The sequence below is a fragment of the Capsicum annuum genome, chromosome 10 (genome assembly GCF_002878395.1).
Source record: "Capsicum annuum cultivar UCD-10X-F1 chromosome 10, UCD10Xv1.1, whole genome shotgun sequence".
Lineage (NCBI taxonomy): Eukaryota > Viridiplantae > Streptophyta > Magnoliopsida > Solanales > Solanaceae > Capsicum > Capsicum annuum.
The window spans coordinates 214,161,348-214,172,393 of record NC_061120.1 but is presented as its reverse complement, the minus strand read 5'-3'; the positions used below and the strand labels follow the sequence as shown (position 1 = coordinate 214,172,393).

General features: G+C 38.1%; 1 pseudogene; it reads left to right on the top strand.

Moving 5' to 3' along the window:
- LOC107854501 overlaps nt 1–10,413 on the top strand; it is a 26,466-nt pseudogene extending 16,053 nt beyond the window's left edge.
- The last annotated feature ends 633 nt before the right edge of the window (nt 10,414–11,046 follow it).

Genomic DNA, 11,046 nt, shown 5'->3' with positions numbered 1-11,046 from the left:
AAATTTTTCCTGAGTCATAAGACTATCTGAAGTCTAAGGATTCATAGCTTGACTAAGAGTATCGTGAAAACATGACATGGATATAGGTACATATCTAATGTTTTGGGTACAACTACCCCCAGGACTCTATGAAAGGAAATTGACAAAGCATGACTTACTTTAATACGTAATAATCATCATAAAATATTTACTGAAGTATTTCATCAAACATGTGATAGGCATAAGCTTGTACTTACATGGGGATTTCATGATATCATGCTAATTACACTTTCCCTTAATCTAGGCATTCAACCAAACACATAGTAGGCATAGAATTTGTAAACAACATCATTCAACAATTAACTATCGTGATTCAATTCTAATTTAATCATTCAGGGGTTTAGTTCTAGGGTTTCATGAATCTATACCGTTACAAATCAACCCATATGGAATTTAACACTCATTCATGGAATACAATTTAATTACTCATTATTAACATGAACAAAAGCATCCCAATCATGAACTTCATAAGAAAATCCATAACTTAAATTTGTAAAAGGGATTCTTGGGCTTCATGGACGAAAGGAGTCCATGAATGAACACTATGCATACCTTAGTTCATTATTTTGGGGAGATTGACGGTGAAACCTTCTTGAATTTGAATCCCCAATGGAAACCCTAGCTTGTTCTTTAAAGAAACTTGAGAGAAAATAGTATATTTTGGGTGAAGAATAGCTAAATCACGTGATATTGGGTTTAAATAGGGGTAGGAAATTGACCCTTTTAACCCTGGACGCGTCATTTAATTTCAATAAAATTTTTCCAAACAGGGCCCTGGCGCGACGCGAGGGAAATCGAGTTGAGACACTGCAAAAAGGACAATTCTAAATTTGAGTGTTGCCACGTCGCGCCATAATTGTGGACACCTACTGAGAATTGCCAAATTCTATTTCCTCTTGTAGCGTGGTGCGCCATGGACTAATATGGCGCTATTTTACGATGGGAACTTGAAATAGTAACAATTCTTACCCATTTATCGGATTTAAGTGAATCATGTATCGATGGAAAGCTTATTGAATTTTACACATGATAAAAAGTGAAAATCTTGAAAATTCCTCATGGAATAATTATCCTTTACTTTAGAAGCTAATTCTAGGCATTCTTGGGACGAAATTCACTAAAAATCTTTGGGGTATTACAATATCTCCCCCTTGAGAACATTCGTCCTCGAATGAGACTGACTGAGAGGGGAAAAAATAAGCTGAACATAAATAACTGGAACATGATCACATGACTGACAAGCTGAACATAACATATTGAACATGCATATCTGATGCATGTGTAACTGATTCATGAATGCATGACTGAATGTTCCGAGGAACTAAGTTTCTCTTAATTAGAATGCATTTCTAATGCATAATTATATAACTGAGCTGATATATGAATGCATGACTTAATATGTAATGGTACTTGATACCAAGTTTATATTGGGAACATAAACATGAAACGGAATACCACGTTCGTGATGAACACTGATCATGAAACTGAGTAATCTTAAGGAGAACTCCTATCTTGATGTTGATTTGAGTTAGTAGAGAGGTGAGGATACTTGGTATCTCTCCTTCCCAAGTAGCTCCCTCGACGGACTGATTTCGCCAAAGAACTTTAACTAGAGGGACTTCTTTGTTCCTCAATCTATATACTTCTTGAGCTAAGAAACATGGGAGACTGGATGAAATGAGGCTAGATCTGAAGGAAAATCGAGCTCATAAGCTATCTTGCCAAAATGACTGAGAATCTTGAAGGGAACGATATATCGGGGATTTAGATTTCCCTTCTTGCCGAATCTCTCCACTCCCTTCATGGGAGACATCTTTAGATAGACATGATCACCAACCTCAAACTCGAGATCTCTTCTACAAACATCTGCATAAGACTTTTGTCGGCTCTAAGTAGCCCGGAGTCTTTTTCTGATTGACTGGACTTTTTCTAAGGTGTCGAATACTAAGTCAGGACATATGACTGAGGCCTTACTAACTTCGAACTAACCAATTAGAGATCTAAATCTCCTACCATAGAGAGCTTCGAATGGAGCCATATGAATACTGGAAAGATAGTTGTTGTTGTGTGTAAACTCAATCAAAGACAAGTGGTCATCCCAACTTCCCTTGAAATCAATCGCACATGCCCTTAGCATATCTTCTAAAGTCTAAATGGTCCTTTTTGCTTGACCATCTGTCTGAGGATGGAAGGCTGTACTGAGATGAACTTGGGTACTGAGACCCTTTTGGAACATTTTCCAGAGATAAGAAGTGAACTAGGTATTTCTATCTGAGATAATGGACAACAGAACATCGTGGAATCTGACCAACTCCTTGATATAGAGTTTGGCATAATCCTTGGCTGAATAAGAGGTATGAACTGGAAGAAAATGAGCTGATTTGGTCATTCTTCCTCCAATGACCCAGACTAAATTATGTTGATGACGATTTCAAGGCAAAGCCGTCATGAAGTCCATGTTCACAACTTTTCACTTCCAAGTAGGAATAATGAACTCCTGCATGGACCCACTAGGCTTCTGATGCTCTATCTTAACTTGCTAACATATAGAGCACTTAGTCTGCTGAAGTGACTTTCTGAAATATCCTTACCAGGCAATTCCTGTATACTCGCTGGGCTATGATGGTTTTGCCCACTGGGATAGAGACTGAGAAGGGCTCTGCTAGAATTTTAGGACTAATTCCAAAATCAACTGCTATACAGGGAGTAACAAAAGACAAAGAAGCTCCTGGATCTAGCAAAGTGTAAACATGCACATGAAAGATCTGTAACATACCAGTAACTACATCAGGAGAATTTTTCTGATCTTGTCGAGGCTGAAGAACATATAGTATATTTAGGCATTGTCGGCTAGTAGCACTAGTGGTGGCACCCTACTAATTCGAGCAACCAGACTGAGCTGAGGGTTTTGTCCTAGGGTTTCATGAATCTATACCATTACAAATCAACCCATATGGAATTTAACACTCATTCATGGAATACAATTCAATTACTCATTATCAACATGAACAAAAGCAACCCAATCATGAACTTCATAAGAAAATCCATAACTTGAATTTAGAAAAGGGATTCTTGGGCTTGATGGACGAACGGAGTCCATGAATGGACACTATGCATACCTTAGTTCGTGATTTCATGAAGATTAACGGTGAAACCTTCTTGAATTTGAATCCCCAATAGAAACCCTATCTTGTTCTTGAGAGAAACTTGAGAGAAAATAATATATTTTTGGTAAAGAATAGCTAAATCACATGTTATTGGGTTTAAATAGGGATAGGAAATTGAACCTTTTAAACCTGGACACGTCATTTAATTTTAGTAAAATTTTCCCAAACTGGGCCCTGGCGCGACGCGGGGGAAATCGCATTGAGATACTACAAAAAGGACAATTCTAAATTTAAGTGCTGGCACGACGCGCCATAATCGCGGTCACCTACTGAAAATTTCCAAATGCCATTTCCTCTTATGGAGCAGCGGTTCCACTAACTAATATAGCGCTATTTTACGATGGGAACTTGAAATAGTCATAACTTCTTACCCGGTTATCAGATTTAAGCGAATCATATATTGATGAAAAGTTTATTGAATTTTCCACATGAAAAAAAGTGAAAATCTTGAAAATTCCTCATGGAATAATTATTCTTCACTTTAGAAGCTAATACTAGGCATTCTTAGGATGAAATTTGCTAGAAATCTTTGGGGTATTACACTACTCCAATCTGAATAGACACTGAACATGATTAACTGATATGATTATGGACTAAGTTTACGAAATTCTATTAACTAGTGGAATACTACTGATATCTGACAACTGACTGAGTTCGTGAGATTACTGAGGTTACTGAATTTCTGAGCTTTCCTGAGTCACATGACTGACTGAGTTCTATGGATCATGGCTTGACTGAGGATATCATGAAAACATAACACTGACTCTAGGCATACAACTAAATTGTCGAGTACAAGTACCCCATAGAACTCGATGGAAAGAAACTGATAAAGCATGACTTTCTTGAATACATGACCAACATCGCAATCCATTATTCATTTATTGAGGCAATTCATCAAACATGTGATATGCATAAGCTTGTACATAAATGGGGATTTCATAAGATCATACTAGTTGGGCATTTTTTCCTTCACATAGGCATTTGATCAAACACATGTTAGGCATAGTATATGTAGACAACATTATATAACAAATAAACATTATGAATCAACTCTAATTTCATCATCCAAGGGTCTAATCATAGGTCCATATGAATCTACCGTTATACTAATCAATTCCACATAAAATTCATCACTCAACATAGATTAGAATTCAATTATTCATTATAAACATGAACAAAAGCAGCGCAACATGAAATTCATAAAGAAATTCATACAACTGAACTTTGAAAAAAGATTATTGGGCTTCATGGACGAAAGGAGTCCAGGAATGAACACTATGCATACCTGGGTTGAGTTTTTTGAAGTTCTTGAACTTGAAGAATTTGAATGTCTTAGTTTTTAAAGGAGATTTAGATTTTATTCTTGGGGATTAATCTTAGAGAGAAAACCCTAATTTTATTGTTGTAGGGATAATGAATTTTTAAGCTTTGGTCATATATAACTAGGTATATAAACGGGTGGTAAAACACTAAAAAAACCCTTTAAAAATGAATTTAAAATAACTAAACGGAACATGCGACGGTCCTTCGCTGGGTCGATGGTCAATCGGACTGACCGTCGCACTGGGACCAGAACTGGAACTTACTGCCTTGGTGAGACAGTAGGGTACTATGGTCGGTCGCTGGGTCGATGGTCCTTCGGTCCTGACCATCGCTTCAAGGGAAAATAGGGCCTCACTGTTTCCCTTGCAATGGCTTGAGCGTCGGTCCATCGCTAGTCCGACAGTCCTTCGGCCTAGGCTGTCAATCCAGGGAAGAAGGTAGTCACACTACCGCGCTGTGACGATCATGAGCGATGGTCCATCGCTAGTCCGATGATCTATCGGCCTCACCGTCGTACCTGGGCAATTTTACTATCTTCTGTATTTTGGCCATAACTTTCTCTTCCAATGTTGAATTTTGATGAAATTGGTATCGATGGAATGCTTATTCAATTTCCCACGTGAAAAAAAAAGTGAAAATTTTAAAAATACCATGTGTACAAAAGTGGATTCATCTTTCAAAGAAAGTTTCTAACATTCTTGGGACAATTTCAAGCTAGGAAAAAGTACGGGGTATTACAATATCTCCCCCTTGAGAACATTCATCCTCGAATGAGACTGAGAGAGGGGGAAAGTATATAAACTGACGTACATACTTAACATGACTGGATGGAACATGATTTCATAAATGACATGACTGATAACTGAATATATCATACAGATCATGCATATCTGACGCATATGTAAGTAATTCATGAATGCATGACTGGGTGTTCTGATGAACTAAGTTTCTCACAATGAGAATACATGTCTGATGCATAATTATATAAATAATATGATACATAAATACATGACTGAATATGCAATGGTACTTGGTACGAAGTTTGTGATGAACACTGAACATGAAACTGAGTAATCTTAAAGAGAACTATTACCTTGAGCTTGATCTTAGTTGGCGGAGAAGAGGTGAAGATACTTGGTACGCATGTCCGCTTCTGCTTCCCAAGTATCTCCCTCGACGGACTAATTTCGCCAAAGAACCTTAACTAGAGGGACTTCTTTATTCCTCAATCTACGAGTTTGATAGTCTAGGATTTTGATCGAAATCTCTTCATAAGAGAGGCTGTTCTGAACATCTATGCTCTGAACAGGGACTACAACTGCTGGGTCACCTATGAACTTCTTGAGCAAGGAGACATGGAAGACTGGATGAACTGAAGCTATATTTGAAGGCAATTCATAATCTACCTTGTTAAAGCGACTGAGAATCTTAAAATGACCGATATATTGGGGACTAAGCTTTCCCTTCTTGCCGAACCTCTTTACTCCCTTCATGGAAGATATCTTTAGATAGACATGATCACTAATATCGAACTCGAGATCCTTTCTACGAACATCTGCATAAGACTTCTGTCGGCTCTGAGCAGCCCGGAGTCTTTCTTTGATCAATTGGACTTTCTCTAAGGCATCAAATACAAAGTCAGTCCCTTACTAACTTCGAACCAACCAATTGGAGATCTACATCTCCTACCGTAGAGATCTTTGAATAGAGCCATATGAATACTGAAATAATAGCTGTTGTTGTATACAAATTCAATCAAAGTCAAGTGGTCATCCCAACTTCCCTTGATATCAATTGCACATGCACGCAGCATATCTTCTAAAGTCTAAATGGTCCTTTCTGGCTGACCATCTGTTTGAGGATGAAAGGTTTTACTGAGATGAACTTGGGTACCAAGATTCTTTTGGAATGCTTTCCAGAAATGAGAGGTGAACTGGGTACCTTTGTCTGAGATAATAGATAACAAAACACCATGCAATCTGACCAACTCTCTAATGTAGAGTTTGGCATAATCCTTGGCTAAATAAGAGGTATGAACTGGAAGAAAATACGCTGATTTGGTCATCCTGTCTACAATGACCCAAACCGAATCATGTTGATGATGAGTTTGAGGTAAACCCATCACGAAGTCCATGTTCACTTCTTTCCACTTCCAAGTAGCAATACTGAACTCCTACATGGACCAACTAGGCTTCTGATGCTCTATCTTAACCTGTTGACATGTAGAGCACTTAGCCACAAACTATGTAACGTCTCTCTTCATCCCACTCCACCAATAGATTTCCCATAAATCATGGTACATCTTTGTGGCCCCTGGATGAATAGAGTAGCGTGCACCATGCGCTTCTGCAAGAATTCGCTGCCTTCAGTCATCTACAACTGGAACACACAAATGACCCTAACAACGCAGAAAACCATCTCCCCCTTAGGAGAAAACCTCTACTTACTGATCCTTGACTGACTCTTTTAACTTGACAAGGCTAGGATCCCTATCTTACTTTATTTCACCTTAGAAACTAGAGATGATTCTGAACTACTCTAAACCCATATATCACCCTTCTTTGTATCGACTAAGCAAAAGCCTAGACATGCAAGCCGATGGACTTCCTGGGCTAAATTCTTCTTACTGTCCTCGACATGAGCAACGCTACCCATAGATAGTCTACTGAGAGTGTCGTCCACTACGTTGGCCTTTCCCTGATGATAAAGGACACTCATGTCATAATCTTTCAAAAGCTCTAACCACCTTCTCTGACAAAGATTGAGATCTTTTTGAGAAAAGACATATTGAAGGCTCTTATGATCCGTGAACACATCTACATGAACACCGTTTAGATAATGCCTCCAAATCTTCAAGGAAAATACTACGACGGCAAACTCAAGATCATGAGTAGGATAATTCTTCTCATAGGGCTTAAGCTGTCTGGAGGTGTAGGCTATGACCTTACCATGCTATATGAGGACACAACCCAAACCTACTTTGGATGCATCAGAATACACTAAGAACCCATCTGAACCATCTAGAAGAGCTAGAACTAGAGGTAAGGTGAGTCGAGTCTTCAACTCATGAAAAATCTTCTCACAAGGATCTGACCACTAAAACTTTACTTTCTTCTGAGTCAATCTGGACATAGGGGATGCAATATAATAAAATCCCTCAACAAACCATCTATAATAGCCAACCAAACCAAAGAAACTCCTAATATCTGATGGAGAGATAGGGTGAGTCCAGTTTCTTACTGCTTCAGTCTCTTGAGGATCTACTCTAATGCCATCACTAAAAATGATATGGCCAAGGAATGCTACTGACCTTAGCCAAAGTTCTCACTTACTGAATTTGGCGAATAGCTGATGATCTCTGAGATTCTGAATTACTGTTCTGAGATGGCCTTCATGATCTCCTTACTGCGGTAATAGACCAGAATATCATCTATGAAGACTATAACAAACATGTCCAAGTACTGCTTGAAGACATGGTTCATCAAGTCCATGAAATCTGTTGGGTCATTGGTGAGACCAAAGGACATGACTAGGAATTCAAAGTGACCATACAGAGTATGAAAAGCTATTTTTGAAATGTCACATTCTCAGACTCTGAGCTGATGATAGCTGAATCTGAGGTCTATCTTAGAGAAATAGCTAGCACCCTGAAGTTGGTCAAACAAGTCATTGATTCTGGGAAAAGGATACTTGTTCTTAATCGTGACTTTATTGAGCTAACAGTAATCAATACACATTTTGAGAGAACCATCTTTCTTACGCATGAATAAAAATGGTACACCCCACGGGGACACACTGGGTCTGATGAATCCCTTATCTAAGAGATCCTTCAACTGCTCTTTCAATTCTCTGAGTTTTGTTGGAGCCATTATGTATGTCAGAATAGATATATGCTGAGTATCTGGAAGAAGATCAATGCCAAAGTCTATTTCCCTTTCGGGAGGAATTCCTGGAAGATCTTTAGGAAAGACATCTGAATATTCATTCATGACTAAGACTGATTCAAGACTGGGAGTTTCAAAACTAGTGTCCTTAACTCTAACAAGATGATACACACATCATTTAGATATCATTTTTCGTGCCCGAAGGTACAAAATAAGATGACCTCTAAAAGCGGATACACTACCCTTCTACTCTAGGATGAGTTCATTCGAAAACTGAAATTGGACTATTTTGTTTCTACAGTTGACTGTGGCATAACAGGAATGAAGACAATCCATGCTGAGATAGACATCAAAATTAGTCATCTCTAATTTGACTAAGTTTGCTGAAGTTACTTTCTAAAGTATCATCCCGGGCAGTTCATGTATACTCGCCCTATGATGGTTTTACCTACTGGGGTAGAAACTGAAAAAGGCTCTGCTAAAATTTTGGGACTGACTCTGAAATCAACTGCTATATAGGGAGTAACAAAAGACAAAAAAGCACCTAAATCTAGCAAAGAGTAAACATGCACATGAAAGATCTGTAATGAACCAGTAATCACATCAAGAGAATTTTCCTGATCTTACCGGGACTGGAGAGCATAGAGTCTATTTGGGCATTACCTACTAGTAGCACTGGAGGTGGCACCCTGCTGATTTGGGCAATCGGACTGAGCTGAGGAATAATTCTAATGACCCTGTGGACCCAACTGCGGACAATCTCTAACTCTGTGGCCATACCCGAAATAGGTATCACTGCTAGCTCTGTAAGTACCCTGATGGTTCTTTTCACAAGTCTGACAAAGGGGATAGATATGAGCACTGCTAACACTGCCCTGAGACTTAGAACCTAGTGATCTATCTCTGTTGCCATCTCTGAATTTTGGTTCTAAAGAACTAGATAACGAAGGAGCTGGAACTGAGGACTTAGGATGAAATTGAGAATGGTTTCCTCCTTCTGACTTGGGCTGAGCAAAGTTGAAACTACCTGTCCTTGCTCTTTTATTCTGCTTCTCGCTTATCTTAATCTTTTGCTCCTCTATCTACTGAGCGTGAGTCATAAGCCTAGATAAAGTTATGTCATTATTCAGCATGGCAGATCTGCACTCATTAACCATGCTATCATTCACTCCTAAAATGAACTTACTCATCTTGGCCCTACTATCTACATCCATATGAGGGGCATATCTAGCCAATTGAGTAAAATTAAGAGAATACTCTTTCACCATCATGTTTCTCTACCTGAGGTTGATGAATTCTAACACCTTAGATTCTCTAAGATCTAGGGGAAAGCTTATTCAATTTCCCACATGACAAAAAGTGAAAATCTTAAAAATACCATGTGTACAAAAGTGGATTTATCTTTCAAAGAAAGCTTCTAACATTCTTGGGACAATTTCAAGCTAGGAAAAAGTACGGGGTATTACAACTAACTTGGACAATAATAAGGCATCCGTATTTTTAAGACTCAATCTAGCACTATTGCTGAGATGACTGAAGTTTCAGATATTCGAAAGATTCTTCCAGAACCTGATATATATGATTTTGACTTTGACAACCATCTCCACAATTCCCATAGCACTCGATGATGGATTCATCTATGCTAGTTTTGAAGTAGTAGGTTGTAATTTCAGAAAGGTCAACTTGACTACAATGATTGAGAGGGTATTCTCCTGCATCAGAATCGTTGATTACACTGTGACGCTTCTGAGAAGGAACTTTATACTAAGTCTGGCCTAGACATTATCGAATCTGAAAAAAATACTACTGAAGTGTTTGGTGAGGGAGGATCAATTACATACCACACATTTAGTAGCAGTGGCAACTATGGATCCCCCAAACCAACCCTGGCTTGGGGTCTTCCTTCTCGAATTGTTCTCTCAAGTGAGTTGATTATCGGAATGCTTGATTCGCCAGTAATGATAGATGATCAACAAGTCAAGCAAGGATTTCCCGTATAAGGCACTAATATACCGCTTCTGTAAGTTATAGTTCCGTATATCTAGGTGTGTAAATAATGTTTCTTTGTAGGTTCATGAGGTCTAGTAGTAGTATCAGCATTTGGTATTTAAGTTCTGTGGTATGTCCGGGATAAAATGAACTGTCTATTCTAAGTTAATAAACCTCGTAGCATTATACTAATGTTTTTGCGAGAGAGTGTTAAGATTAGTTCCTCAAAAGTTGTAGATTAGCTGTACCAGCTGCTGTAATTCAAAATATAGCATTAAAGTAGGATTTGAATTTAGCGAAATAAGGCTGCAATCTTGCAGAATCGGATTTATTACATTTGCTGATCTTTAGGACATAATTATTAGAGATAATGGTAGCTTATTTTACTCCTTTTATTGAGCTTTTTTAGTTATGATCTTATGTATAAATGTGGCATGATCAATGAAACTTTATTATGCTTTCTGCTCTTTCTTTTCTTTGATAAAGTTTTGTTTTTTTCTTTCCAACAGATTGGTATCAAGAGCATATCAATATCGAGGACCTATGAGAAGAGAGTGAATAAAAACACAAGTTCTTTCTATATAACCTTTCTTTATACTGTTATCTTAAATAGTTTATAGAAAATGAATTCCAAAACAAGTTTT